Genomic DNA, 15,165 nt, shown 5'->3' with positions numbered 1-15,165 from the left:
CCTCATGGATGAATGGGCTCCCTGACACCCACTTTCCAGGAATGCCTCCCCTCATGTGTGCATTCAGGTACGTGACAGGTTAGCACTGAGAACCTGGTCTGTGCCAGCCATGGTTCTGGGACCTGGGCATATAGCAATGAATAGGAGGGGCCAAAATGCAGATGCTCGCCCAGTGACAAAGACAGGAAACAAAAGTAAAATGCAAGTTATGTTGGTGGTGACAGGGGCTAGGGCTAAAACAAAGCAAGGATTCGTGACATCAGATTGCTCGAGGAGTAGGGCTCATATGGAAAAGCTGGGAGCACTGCACTGAGACAGTCTCGGAGGAAAAGGAATTCTGTCTGGGATCCAACATGGGCCTGCTGTTTCCCAGTCTTCTGGAGGGGAATTCCCCTCTGCTGCTCGTGGGAGTATCCTACAGAGGATCCCACCAGCCAAAAATCCATGTCTGTGTCTTGTTGAATGGTCCAAGGAACAACTCACAATGTGACCTTATTTGATCCTGAATTTGTAAGCTGAGATCACACTGGATCTAAGTCAGCCGACTCATTTCCTTATGAGTGGGTCACCCATCAGGCAGATGTTTAGCTGGATGGTTAAGGGAGCAACATCCCACATCTAGTGACTGGGTTTGCTTACCAGTCGCAGTTCTGATTCTAGTTTCCAGGGAGACAGCGGTGATGACTCAGGACTTGTGTCACCTCCCACCCACATGGGAGACCTGGGCTCTGGATGTGGCCTGCTCCAGTCCTAGAACAGCATGCAGTAACTCAAAGGACACACTTGGTGAAGAGAGAGGCAGCAGTTGCTAGGATACAGCTGCTAGCCAAGGACTGACAATGAGCATGAGCCACCACTAGATAGCAGGAGAGAGACATGATGGTCTCTCCGGGCCTCCAAGGATCCAGCTCTTCCCAACACCTTCTTCACTTTGGACTTCTGGTCCCCTGATCTATGGGGAAATAAATATCTGTTGCTTTAAGCCACCAAGGTGGTGACGGACCATGGAAGCCAATGCAAATTTTTGATACCAAGAAGTGGTGTTTCTGTAATGAGTGCCTAGATCACCTTGAAGATACTGTTGGTAGAAATATAGTCCATAAAGATTTTGGTGAGGACTCAGACTGAAGTGAAGAGGGTGGAAGAGAAAATACAGATTGTCATGAGCAGAATTCTGGCAGAAACAAGAAGGTGCCAGATGTGCCTACTCTTGTTTCCGTGGAACTGGAAGAATGAGAGCCTTGTTAGAAAGCTCTGATGTTGCTGATGTGTGTTCTCCTGGGAAGTGGGAGGAGGAGGGTGCAGAAATCTCTAAGCAAAGTATGGTAGCTGCAGCCTGATTTCCTTCTTGACATTCAAGGTAAGAGGAAGCAGAACTTGAGGATCTAGAAAATTCCTGGACTTCAGATGATGTTAAGGTGCTGTGAGGAGGGCTCTGGAGAGACCCGGGCAGCTACACAACTCAAAGAGCCACACAGCCAAGGCAGCAGGAGTCCAGGACAGAGAGGGGGCCAACCAGGAAGCCCTGTGTCTCGTACACAGGTTCTCTTGACACACTTGAAGAGCCACATGGTTCTGAGGATGATATGCAGTGCCAGCCAGGACCAAAGGGGCCAGGGACAGTACACAAGTGAAGGCAAGAGGCCAGAGCTCAAGCACCCCGCAGCCAGGTCACCAGCCCACAGAGCTGTCCAGTGAGGAGCAACTGTGCTGTACTTCAAGAAAAGGGAAAGAATGTGAGGGTGACTCAGGGATGAGCGAGGCCACCCGTGCTCCCCATATAAGGGGACACCCAAGAGACCAGGGCCCTGCCCCATTCCTGGAAGCAGACAAGCCTCAGGAGCCATGGGAGCAGAAACCACTGGGGCCTCATGGCTGTGTCCTTAGATGGTACTCAGGTTGACCCAGAGACAGGAACCGAGCTGTTTGACCTGCACACACACTGCTGAGATGGGGTGGACTGTCCCTCAAGAGACATCATTTTAGAAGAGAGGGAGAGCTGGGCAGATGTCCCCAGTTCCACCAGTACCAAGGGTGTGCCATGATGAGACAGTTCCCACTTCCTGCAAGTGGTTTCCTAACCCCCTGTTCTCCTGGGTCCTTGGCTCCCTGCTGGGGGCTGTGGATCTAGTTTCTGAAATACTCTGCTTTTTAAAAAATTGGTGGATCATGTTGGAGCTGCGTGGTGCTCTCTGCCTGCCTCCTGTGTGTAAAAAGCGGGGAGCCCAGAGACCCCTCTTCTCTTTGCTACTTCTGTCTCTGGCACTCCAAGGCAGGGCTGGCTCCACTGGGCCAATACTCTTCAGAACAGTTGGGTTTCCCATGGGTCTGGCAGGGAGACCCTCCAGACATAAAGGCCATGCTTGTGCTTTCTGCTCCAGACAAGCATGTGATAGCCACCCTCCTGTGCAGTCGGAAGGTACTGGGCCCTGAACACACCACTCTGACCAGAACTTCAGTGTGGCTTCCTGTGTTGGGCATCACTTGCCTGAATTCTGCTCACAGGGCACACGGTCCCTTCTCCATCCACCTGCATCCCTGTGCTTTTGAGAGAATCCACACAACACTCTGAGTGTTCTTCCTGGAAATGGTGTTCCTCAGGGCCCTGTTCTTCTGGCCTCTGCTGACAGTCCCCTTGTCAGCTTCTTACCTCATTGCTGCTCAGCCTTTCGTCGGTCCCGATGTCATCACTTTCCATGACATGAGAGCCTCTCCTCCCATGTCCATGTCTGTGTCAGTGGCCTCCGCTACAGGAACATGGACCCCAACCTCAGCAGCCAGCCAGCAGCCTGGGCTGCTTGTGTCTGACTCACTAGTGCCCTCATAGCCAGCAGTGCCCAGACTGTGGCCAAGAGCCCTAGGGGCCCTGCTCACAGCCTGAGCTCAACTTCCCTTCGCCTGGCCACATGGGGCTCTAACCTGTATTTTTTCCACATTTCCAGGGAAGTAAATGTGCTGGACTCAGCTGGACAGCACCCACATATGCCCAGCCCTATCTACGCCCCAGCACCATGTCTGTTTAGGCTTCTGTGGCCTGAAGAGGAGTGTAAGATACTGGAGGTCCCTGAGGAGCAGCTGGGGTGGCAGCCAGCAGGTTATGAGTGGGGTTGGCAGACCACTGGGAGTTGATGGAGCTGGGCTCTGAAACCAGCATGGCTGGGAGCCACAAAGTCACCCCCAATTCCCACCCCCGGGCCCATGCAAAGGAGACTGAGGGAAGGGCCTGTTGTAGACGCAGGTGCACCTAAGTTAGTCACAGATGCAGATGGGGGGCACATGTGTAACCTGCATCCTGTGGAGCAGAACGAGGACATGTGCTGGGTCGGAGCAGAGTGGGGTTTGTGTGGTAGGGAGGACACTGCCCGAGGCTGGCTGGCTACCAGGGGACAGGAACACCAATCTGTGATGCTGTCTGGCAGGAAACAGAACACTGGGCTGGCATGGCCAAGTTGCAAAGGAGACAGGACACAGGGCCCAAGTCTGTATCCCTGCTTGGGCCTAGGGGGACAGGTGAGAAAGGCCTTCTGGTGTGCATGGAGGGAGGGACAGGGAACCAAGCATTCATGGTGACAGGGAGGTGGGAATCCCTGGCCACTGGGCCCCCTCTCTTCTAAAGACTCCAGCTTCTAGGTTCTGTCCTTCTCTGGTCTGTGGCTTTCCCAGGCCAGGTTTTCTTTTATGTGGGCCCAGGTTGCATGACTTGCAGTTCATGGCTCTGTTTTCCCCGTGCACCTGCAAGACTGCCTCTTCAAGAAAGCAGGGACTTGGAAACACCATCAGGGCAGGTGTCTGGCCCAGCAGTAACCCCTCTGTTGAAATACCCACATCCCATGTTGGAGTTCCTTGTTGGTTCCAACTGCAGCTCCTCACTCCAGCTTCCAGCTGGTGCAGATGCAGGGAGGCAGTGGTGATCGTTCAAGTGGGCGGCTCCCTCCACCACATGGGAGACTTAAATGGAACAGCTGGCTCCTGGCTTAGGCCTGGCCTGGCCCTCATTGTGAGGAATTTGAGGAGGGCAGCAGTGTGTGGAAAGATCTGTCCCTCCCCATCTCCCAAGCAAACCTAGATGTAAAAATAAAACTATGGCCGAATACATCATTACAACACTAGATGGGGAAGCTCTGAAACAGAAGGCAGATTCAAACAAGAGGTCTTGGACATTGAAGAAGAGCTAACAGAGGGCGCAGTCCCTCTGAGGTGCGAACAGCAAGAAAAAAGGCAGGTGGCCTTCACGCTGCTTTGTTCTAAGAGTGGGAGCAGGGGCAGGGGCGGCTGTGCTTCCCTGACCCAGGCAGACCCAGCTCTCCTGTTTTCAGGAAAACCTGGTCCCTGCCGAGACCAATCTGCTTCCTTGGACTTTGGGTTTGACTGTGTGTCACTTAGCATGAGTGACTGTTTTGTTTTGCTCTGGTCTGTTGTGGCTGAGTGTGGGAGATCCATCTAAAACAACAACCTTCTTCATCTTGGGGAAAGTTCCAGAAGGTGAAGCCCAAAGGGGAGGAAGCAGGAGACAGGAGGGTCCTGGGAGTGGTGATGGCAGAGCCGGGGCAGCCTGTGCAGGAAGGGAGGCACTTGGCCTTCACCTTGGCCTTGGCCCTGAGGAGATGACGGTAGGAAGGTGAACACCAGGGACAGGGCAGCAGCCAGGGACTCTTCCAGAGCTGAAGGGAGCATCCCTTACCCAAGGAGGAAGCACCGAATGTTCCCTTCACCAAATGCCACACCCCCTCTGCCTGCACAACAGAGAAGGGCAGCCCCCCAATACACATATATCGCACACACATACCATACACCCATACACATACCATATACATATACACCACACACACAAACACACCATACACACGTACACACACCATACACACACACACACACCACACACACACTCACACACAGGTGACACTGACAGCTGTCTCACTCACCACCATAGCACTTGACTGTACTTGGCCATGGCTGTCCTAAGAGGATCCCAGAATTCCTCCAAAGAACACAGCAGCTCTGGTGTTGGGAAAACGCCTTAATGGATCTTTTAATTATGCAGAGAGGCCCGGGACTACTCTGGACAGGAGGGGAGGAGACAAAACTGATTGCACTGCACAGCCAACCAGGGCTGGGGGATCCTCCTATGAGGGGGATTTAACAAAGGGACCCCAGCAAGAAGAAAAGGCATGGAGCAGGAGAAAGGCGGCCAGCGAGGGAGGACATGGGCTCTCCCACTGGCCCCTCCCTGCGCAGGCACCTGCTGGGCTCAGCCCTGGTTCTCCCCCAGCACTGGGTCACTCACTGAGGTTCATGGAAAGGGGACATGGAGGGCTGGGGACACCAAGACAGCTGATTGAGACTGCAACTGTTCCACTCCCAGCTCTGCACATGTGATTGTGCTCAGCATCCTGGTGTCTCCTTAGCACTTCGGAGAGGCCGCCTGGGCACAATGGCATGGAGGTGAGGTCACCAACGAGAGTCCCCACCCAGGAGTCCACTTTCCTCCAGGCTGAGTCTGCAAGGTCACCTGGCTGCCCCACCTCACCAAGTCAGGGGCCCCGTGGATGCCTCCTGGAGAGCCTGACTCCACTGCTCAGGGATGTGATCCATCCGAGTCCTGCATGAAGCGAGGTACCTGCCATGCCACGTCTGTCCTTGAGCCAGTGATGACGTTCTGGAATTCTCTGAAACTCAGTGGCTCCCAGTGCCCTGCCTGGAATGCAGAGCAAGAGAGAAAAGCAGGATGAGAGGGGAGGAGCAGGGCAGGATGCAGGAGGAAACAGCCCTGACATGTTCTGAGTTCCGAGTTTGGTACACTGAGTCAGGCGCTTGCAGGACAGACCTCAGAGGCAGCGTCCTCACTGACAAACACATGGGCCTGGAGTGGCAGGGCCATGTTGTTGTGGGCTGAATGTTAGATAATTGCCAACCACCATTGGAAGAATATATCAGCAGGTTGTAAAAAGTTGTCAAGAGACTTTATTGGGGATCACTCCTGGGCACTCTCCGCGTAGAAAGGAGAGAGAGAGCAGAAAGGGCGAGTGGGGGAATGTGTGAGGTTTGAGTAAAAGAGGCAATGAAGTTGTGCTACTTCCTCCTGAGAAGGGTCGCAGTCCTTATGCAAGGTCTGAGGCACCGTGCTCACCGCAGTATATGAGTACAGTAGCATGTGGTTGAAAGTGACCCATGAGGCTTCATGAATTTTTTCCTGGATGAACCTTAGGAAACAAAGGGTGACCATTTGTAAGAGCCCTACAACCACTAATGGAGTGAGCATTGGGAGGAGCCATGACAGGAGGGGGAATCCGGAGTCCAGAGTTGTTACCAGAGCTTTGTAATATGTTGAGCCTGTTGCGTACTGATTATCAATTTTTAATGCTGGCTCTCATCACCCTGGATTTATTGATATAGTAACAGCATTTTTCCTATAAGAATATGCAGGTTCCCCCTTTACTGGTGGTTAGGAGATCCAGTGCCCATCGGTTTTGTAGGTATACTTCTGCCAGTGATGTGACCTGTCATTGTAGGGATGCCAGGGATTGGGGCAAGTCTTCCAAGGCCTGGTTAAGGTGCACCTGAAGTTGTTGGTCCTGAACTATAGAGGATTCCAGTGCTCTGGCACTGAAACCCATCACCAGTATTGAGGCTGTAATGGACATTCCGACCAAGAGAGGGATGAAAATTGCTCATTTTACTCTTTCCAACCCTTGGGGGCTGAACGCTCCCAGTTTTGCATCTGATCAAGAGAGTAGGGTGAATTGGAGAGTTAGGACTGGGGGAGTGGCTGGTATATTTAGGTTTGTTTGATCTGTTGAATCAGAAGAGTGTCTTCCTGGTTTTGGATCGTCTCAGTGAGATTTTGAAGGGAATGGAAGGAGGTGGGGTCCTCAAGGTCCTTGAAATCTTAATAGTCTGGCCCGGTGCTTCTAGAGAAGCCCTTGTCTGTCCCTGGGCCCAGTGGGGATGGTCTGGATCTTGAATGATTAAGGAGAAATTAAATAGCATATAATAACACATGTCCTTTGCTGGCCAATATGATAGGAAGGGCTTGTGTTTTGCCCATGATGTATCAGAGAGAGAATGTGGTATTACACGGTTGGTCAGTAGTATATGTTGCACCGCATGACGCAAGACCTCCAGGGGCAGTCATAATATTTGGGCCATTGATCTCTGCATGCCAGGTTTGTTTCTTGATAAGCAAGACAAATGACATAGTCCCTGGGCCCACCCTCGAACAAGTATCAGAGTAGCAAGCAAAGTCAGGTGATTTATAAGGAATAACTAAAGGCTCCTGGCAGGGTAAAGGGCAGTTCTGAGCAGAGAAAGTTTGAGTATAGGTGCTTCCCCAGCTTGTATAGGTTTGTTGGGCAATGAATCTATACATAAGGGTCCGTCTAGTCAACGGGAGGTGGAGTAGTGGAAACTTCTAGTGGAAAGGGAAGGAGGAGCATCCTGGCATTTTAAGGTTAGTTTGGTGGGGCCTGTCTGCTGAACTTCGCACTTGAAGAGAGCAGGATTTTGCAAGTTTTTTTTTTTGAGGAGAACCAAGTCGCTCGGTTGGAGAGGGAAGGCGTTAAGGGTTTGCTGGTGAGTTCAGATCAAGACTGGGAAAGCACAGGTCTGAGTGTTCTCAGAGAAGCTTATGAATGAGAGTTAGTTTAGGTAAATAGTTAACCAGGGGAGGAGATTTTATGGGCAACTGGTGAATAACCAGGAAGGGTCGGCCATACTTAAGCTCAAAGGGGCTCAATCCAAGCAGCTTGTGAGGGGCCCAGGGAAGTAGGTCAACCCAAAAGGACCAGAGTTTCAGGGATAATTTGGTGAGTTGGTCAGTATGGGAGCCATTGGTGTTTGAGTAGTGAGGCACCTTGCGGTATGACCAGCCTTGTTGTTGCCCTGAGCTACTGGGTCTGTAGAGGACTGGTGTCCCTGGCAATGTATAACCACCACCCGTGCCAAGAGGGAAAGACCCTGGGGAAGTTTGTTGATTTAAGGAGGCATTAGTGATGGGAGTGCCCTTAGTAGTGAGGAATCCCCTCTCCTGCCAGATGGCTGAACGTGAGTGGGCAATGAGGAAATTGATATTCGGAATCAGTGTAGACGTTTGACCCGTTTTGCCTGGGCCAGTGTCAATGCCCAAATGAGTGCAGAAAGTTCAGCCCTCTGGGAAATGGTTCCTCGGGGGAGGAACTGTGCCTCAAGGACAGAGTTCAAGGATACCACCACATAGGCCACATGGCGATGCCCCTCGGACCCCTACACTGAACTGCCATCCATGGATAGTGTGAGATCAGGAGAGGAAAGAGGTTAATCTTGTAAGCCATCCCTTTGTGATAGATAACAATCAATAAACTGGGGCAGGAATGTGAAGCCAAAGGTTCGTGGGAGTCAAGAGGAGGGAGGCAGGACTGAGCGGTGGAGACGGAGAGGGTGATACCCAGAATTTCAATCAAAAGTAGGTGTATATCCTGGATCTGGGAGGGGCTAAGTAGTGGAAGAGTTTTTTTTTTTTTTAATAAATTTTGTTTAGATTTATTTTATTTTTATTACAAAGTGAGATATACAGAGAGGAGGAGAGACAGAGAGGAAGTGGAGCTGCCGGGATTAGAACCGGCGACCATATGGGATCCTGGAACGCTCAAGGCTAGGACCTTAGCCACTAGGCCATGCTGCCAGGCTCTGGAAGAGTTTTAGTTCCCAGATCCTTGAGATGGTGGGCTGAAAACACAGTGGTGGGCAACTGAAGGGTTAATTTTAGAGCTTCCTGTGTTAGAAGGGCTGCCGCTGGCCGTAAGGTCCAGTTGTTTGTATAAATAGGCTACTGGCTGGTGAGTTGGTCCCAGCAGATGTGCCAGTAAGCCCACAGCAATTCCCCATTGTTCCTCTGTAAACAGGTTGAACGGTCACTAGGGATCGGAGAGGGACAGAATAGGTGAGGAGGTCTTTGAGTCCTATAGGAGGTTGAAGTCCCGTGCCACATCCTTAGGAGAAGTTAGGGGTCCATTGGGGGTTTCTTTGGCTGCCTGATGAAGAAGCCTGGCCAACACTGCAAAGTTAGGAATCCATTGCGGGAAAAAAAAAAAAAAAACATACTAGTCCTAGAAAGGAAAGAATAGAGTCAGCATCCATGAGTGGCTGAAGTTCTTTAAGTTCTGTAAAGGACTTTTGTCCACGTTGGAGGAGGACCCCCAGGTATGTGACTTACGGGGCAGAAAGCTGTGCTTTAGACAGGGAGACCCCATATCCCTTGTTTCCCAGAAAGTTTAGTAGGCTGTCACGGAGGTGCATGAGGCCTCCAGGGAAGGCTGCATAGGAGATCGTCCTCGTATTGTAATATAACAGAGCTGTCCTGGTCATATGCCAAGAGCTCTTTAGCTAGTGCTTAGCCAAAAAGATGGGGGCCCAGAACCCCTTTGGTAAGACAGGCCATGTAAGTTGTCATGATTAGCCAGAGTCTGCATCCTCCCATGTGAAGGCGAATAGATGGTAAGAACTCTAGTGCAGGGGGATGGTGAAAAAAAGCATCTTTGAGATCTGGGACTGTAAAATGGGTGGTGTTGGGAGTAAACTGGGAGAGTAGGGTGTAAGGGTTAGGGACTGCCAGATGAATAGGAATGACTGCACTGTTTATGAGACAGACATCTTGATCTAGGCGATAAGCTCCCAAAGGCTTGTGAACAGGAAAGATAAGGTTGTTGTTTCAGGGAGAGTTAGTGGGTATAAGAAGTTCCTGATTTAATAATTGGTCGATAATGGGTTTATGGCCTCGTCTGTGTTGTAGAGACATAGGGAACACCCGGCTTGAGAGATATCTCAACAGGATCGTGGTGGGTAGTTGCCGCTGCTGTGGAGGTGTCCCAAACCAGGGGTCACCCTTGAAAGAAGGAAGGGGCTACACTCCAGTAAAGGGAGGAGTGACGTTAACAGGGGCTGTGTCCTGAACAGGTTGAGAGAGGTGCCCAATGTGGACAAAATGTCATGTCCCAACGAGGGAGTGGGGCAGGGGATGACAAGAAAATAATGGGTGAAAGGTATTCCATCAAGAGAGCATGGCAAGCGGCCTGTCTGCAAGGGTTTAGACAAAGTTCTATCAATACCCATAACCGAGATCTGGGAAGGATATGTACGACGAGTGGGCAGGTAGCACAGAGTAGAGGAAATTGATGGACTTAGCCGCTACCTCAGTGGAGACCTGGTGTTCAGCCAGGGTGATGGGGGTGTCCATCCCCAGGCCCCACTAATCCTCAGCCAGTCCCAAGAGTTTGGAGGTCAGTGGGGTTGGTAGGACTGTTCTGCAGGGGGTGCAGTGTTCTGTGGAGGCAGACCACCAAACCCCCCACATTAGGCAATCCGATCCCCAGTGACCCAATTGTCTGCAGTGTGGACATGGCTTGGTAGGTTTGCGAGGGGGTGGGCAAAAGTAAGACCAGTGTCCATCCTGCTCACATTTAAAGCAGGTTCCTGGTGGTGCCTGAGTCCCACGTGGTGGTGTAGGCTGCAGAGCCGCCACCAGTGCCTGGAACAGGAGAATCAACTTCCTCTGCAACGTTGCCTGCCTTGCCTGTTCAGCTGTCTCCTCGTGAGTGTCGTATACTTTAAATGCCATTTTCAGATCTTGTATAGGCGTCTGAGGATCCTCCTTTGCTCATTTGAGCTTTTTCTGAATATCTGGGGCAGACTGGGAAATAAAGTGAGTTGCCAGGACTGCAGTCCCTGAGGGAGATTCCAGGTCTAACAGTGTATTTAATAAGAGCCTCAGTCAACCTGTTTAGAAACAGTGCCAGATTTTCATGAGTCCTGTGTGACCTGCAGTTTATCAAAGTTGACCACCGTATTAAAGACTGCCTGCATGCCTTCCAGGAGGTGCTGGACCATGCGGGCCACATTGTGGCAGCCCTGTTGACCATCTTGGTATTCCCAGTTTGGGGGCAGTGCCTGAGCCCCTGGTAGGAGGATCTGGTCAGTGAGGTGCACTGATGGTCCACATGGTCCCTGACCACTTGCAGGATGTGAACCCATTCCTCAGAGGCTGAGGAAATGAACATGACGCGAATGCCCTGCCAGGTTCAGTTGTAAGCCTGGGAAAGGTATCAAAACTCCCTGGTATATATTTCCAAATCAGCGCAGTAGGAACCTAAATGCTTTTCAGTTTGGGAGAGATCCTGGATGGAGAAAGGGACATGAACCTGAACTATGCCCTCTGCTCCAACCACTTCATGAAGGGAACACAGGCGGATCTGCGAACTGACCACCTGTGAAGACAGGCTCGTGTGAGATCTGCTTTGAGCACTGACAGGTGAGGTGTGTGGGGGTTATCAGGGCAGCAGTTGGAAGAGTAGGAGGAGAAATAGGAACAAAGGAGGGGGGAAGGTAGAGGAGTCCATGTGACCAGGAGTGGGTGCTGACTGTGAAGTTAAAGATGACATCTGACCTGAAGGTGGCACTGGTGGGGTAGGAATACAAATAGGTGGGTTTGAAGATGGCACCAGCAGGTCCATGTGACCTGGATTTGGCACCGGAGAGCCAGGGGTTGGAAGTGGGAGGTGGGGACAATGGCACTGGCGAGGAGGTCAAACATTGTGTCTGTTCCAGAGGCGGCATCTGTGGATAAAGAATGGAAGGGGTGGGTCTAAAGATGGTGCTGGCAGGCTGAAAGCAGAAGTGGGCAGAGAAATGGCGTCTGGGTTAACAGGAGGAGGAGGAAGGGCCAAGGGTGAAGGTGAAGGCAGAAGAGGAGAAGTGAGAGTGGGAGAAAGTCCCAGGAGTTCAGGCGGCTCGGAGAAGGTATGATCAGGTGGAGGATCTGGTGAGTCCTCAGAGGGTCGGGAAAATTTGGCCTTAGCCAGAAGGACACAGGAAACAGAACAGGAGGAACACAGGGAGGGGAGGGAGCAAAGCCTGTACGCATGGAGCTTTGGACCACTTGCCATTGCGGCAACAGAAATTAACCAAATCTGTGAAGACACTGAAATCAAAGTTGTCCCCCGCCAGCCATTTAGAGCCATTGTCTAGAAGGTATTATGGCCAGTCCATGGTCGAGTAAAAGGTAAGGTGTTTGCTGCATAGGCCTAAGTCCTGACCTAGACGCAAAGTTTTGAAGTTGGTCTTGGGGTCCTAGGTTCAGGACTCAGCATTGCCAATCCTGCCCAGACAGAGTGCCTCACAGCTAATCTGGATACGAAGAAGGCATCCCCACCTCAAGATTTGGACTAGGAGGGAATCTGGTTCCTGGTTGGGGAAGGTGGGTCAGTGAAAGGGACGTCTCCTGACTCACCGAGGGCCCAGGAATTGGAGGACCAATATGCACATGATTTGGACAGTCCAGAGGAAGAGGACTGTTAGGACAGCAGGGGCTTGGAAGAGGGGCTTACCTCATGTCTGTAGTTGTGCAGCAGGCAAGGGCCTCAGGGTCCAGCAGCTTGGAGACAAGAAGGGGAGGGGGATATCTCAAACCCATGGTTGGGGAGATTTACGACCCCTCCCGGGTTTCGGCACCAAATGTTAGATAATTGCCAACTACCCTTAAAAGAATAGTAGCAGCAGGTTGTAAAAAGTTGTAGAGACTTTATTGGGGATCACTCCCAGGCTCGCTCTGTGTGTAGCAAGGAAAGAGGTAAGGGAGCAGAAAAGGGCAAGCTGGGGAGCATAGGAGGTTTTTGTACAGCTCCCAACACAGATGCCGACACAGGCTCTGCTTGAGTCCTACTTAGGTAAGGAATGTCTGCCTAAGTTTATCATTGGCCAGCTGGAGTTCGGGTAGCTTGGTGACATGAATGGCTCCTGCAGCCCTTTCCGGTTCTGGACTGAGGTTTGAGTGACATGTGGGGTCTGGAGTAAGCCCAGCTCCCCTCCTGCACCTGCGGCAGCAATCAGACAATGTCAGCCCCCGAGGGCGACCTGGAGAGAGTCTGGCAGGAAGAAGAGGAGGAAGGGCCTCAGGTGCAGGGCAGTGGGAACAAAGACCCCAAGGTCCAGCCACTCAGTCTGGCCAGCGCATGGAAAACAGAACAAGGTTTGGACCCCTGGAAGCACACAGCAGGGCCACCTCTGCATGAGTGGCTGAGTCCAGGCACTGGGCAAGTGACTGGTGACAGGGACCCATCCATGGAGCTAACAAACCTGGATGTGCAACCCCCTGACCCTGGAGCAACAAGAGAGCAGATGCAGTGAATGACAGTTGAAGCTGCTGTAGCAACAGTCTCCTCTGAAACGTCACAGACAGAAACTAAAGCCTCTGCACCCCCATATGCAGCCACGCTCTCTGAGTGCCATGCTGAGGGTCACTGAGTGAGATCTGTGTTTCAGAGACAAGACACCTATTCAGGCATACCCTCCTCACATCAACAGCCTTTTCATCCATTGTTTCTCAAGTGCTGGACACTCTCAGAGAGGGAGTGAGAGGGAGGAGAGGAGCAGGGAGCAGGGAGGAGAGAGGGTATGAGCAGTCAGCATGTCCTATTCCTCCCCCTAGTACCCACCACCCTGTCCAAGGAGAGTGCTTCACAGGCCATGCTGGCCCCCAGGACCATGCATATGGCAGATGCCCCTCCTGCATGGAGCCCTCAGACTCCGAGAGCCACTGAGGGCTGCATGGCACAGACTAGCTCAGGCGATGACAGTGATCAGGCTGAGGTCAGTGGGTGCCCAGCTTCTCCCCAGCCTTGACTGTAAAGTCTGCTCCTGGGGTCTCCTTCCGACACTTGTGCTTGGAATCCTGCACCTTAGCCTGCACCTGCACATGGCCAAGGGGTGTAGAGTTTGTGTCCTCAAGGTGGCCTACACAGTGACTGCTGAGAGGGGAGTGGGGACACCCAACAGTCTCCTGCTCTCCCTCGGGGAGGTCAGACTCTAGGGCATTGCTTCTTCCTGGATCTCAGAACCAGTCAATGGCCTGGATTTTTCTGAAAGTGCACCCTTGCTTCACTTCCTCCGCCCCATTCTTCCCCCTCCCATCATGTTTCTGGTTCCTCCTCCCCCTCCTGCGTCCCCCTTCCCCTGTGTCTGTCACAGGGGCATTTTCAACACAAATGGTTCACAGCAGAAGCCTCTTCTGAGGCTGTGTAATTTTGATAAAGACATACAAAATCTCAGGGAGTCTGAACTTGGCCTTGCACTAGTGCCTAATGGTCACACAGGTGGCAGATCTTGGCCAGTGGCTAGAACAGATGGGATGGGTGGGAGGGGAAGGGGGAAATGACCATACCAACTGGGGAGGGCTCTGGTGCCAACGGAGCCTAAAACTGTTGCAGCCAGGTCCAGCACAGTAGCCTAGTGACTAAAGTCCTTGCCTTGGATGCAGCAGGATTGCATATGGGCACTGGTTCATGTCCGGGATGCCCCATTTTGATCCAGCTCCCCACTTACGGCTGGGGAAAGCAATAGAGGATGGTCCAACGTATTGGGACCCTGTAGCCACATGGGAGACCCAGAAGAAACTCTTGGCTCCTGATACCAAACCATCTCACCTCTGGCTGTTGTGGCCACTTGGAGACTGAACCAGTGGATGGAAGATCTCTCTGTGATCTTTCTGTAAATCTGTCTTTCCAATAAAAAGAAATACATTTTTAAAATTATTTTTTAAAAAGGATTTTAAAAACTTGTTATAAAGCTTCTTAACAATGAAAAGCACATACAGCAGTTCAAGGAATTTAAGGAATTTGTCACAGGAAATAGTAACACTGAAACAAAATCAAGAAGAATTATTACAAATAGACACAAAGGAGCAAATTTAAAAATTCAGTGGAAAGCGTCAGTAATAGTATGAGTGAGGCATAAGAAAAAATCTCAGATTTGAAAGGTATTTCCTTCAACAATAGGGAAACAATAAACAAAAAACTAAGTGCAACTCAGTCAAGCTAAGAAAAGTATTCAAGAATTAAGGGACATTATTAAAAGGCCAAATATAAGTTAAGCTAGTTCCAGAAGGCACAGAAAGAGAAGCTGGATTTACGAATGCACTCAATAATATAGGGCCCAGCACGGCTGCCTAATAGCCAAAGTCCTCACCTTACACGCGCAGGTATCCCATATGGTCACCAGTTCTAATCCCGGCAGCTCCACTTCCCATCCAGCTCCCTGCTTGTGGCCTGGGAAAGCGGTCGAGGACGGCCCAAAGCTTTGGGACCCTGCACCTGTATGGGAGAACTGAAGAGGCTCCTGGCTTCAGATTGGCTCAGCTCCAGT

Source organism: Ochotona princeps, chromosome 6 (genome assembly GCF_030435755.1).
Source record: "Ochotona princeps isolate mOchPri1 chromosome 6, mOchPri1.hap1, whole genome shotgun sequence".
Taxonomy (NCBI): Eukaryota; Metazoa; Chordata; class Mammalia; order Lagomorpha; family Ochotonidae; genus Ochotona; species Ochotona princeps.
The sequence above is the reverse complement of the archived record's forward strand: the minus strand, read 5'-3'. Positions refer to the sequence as shown.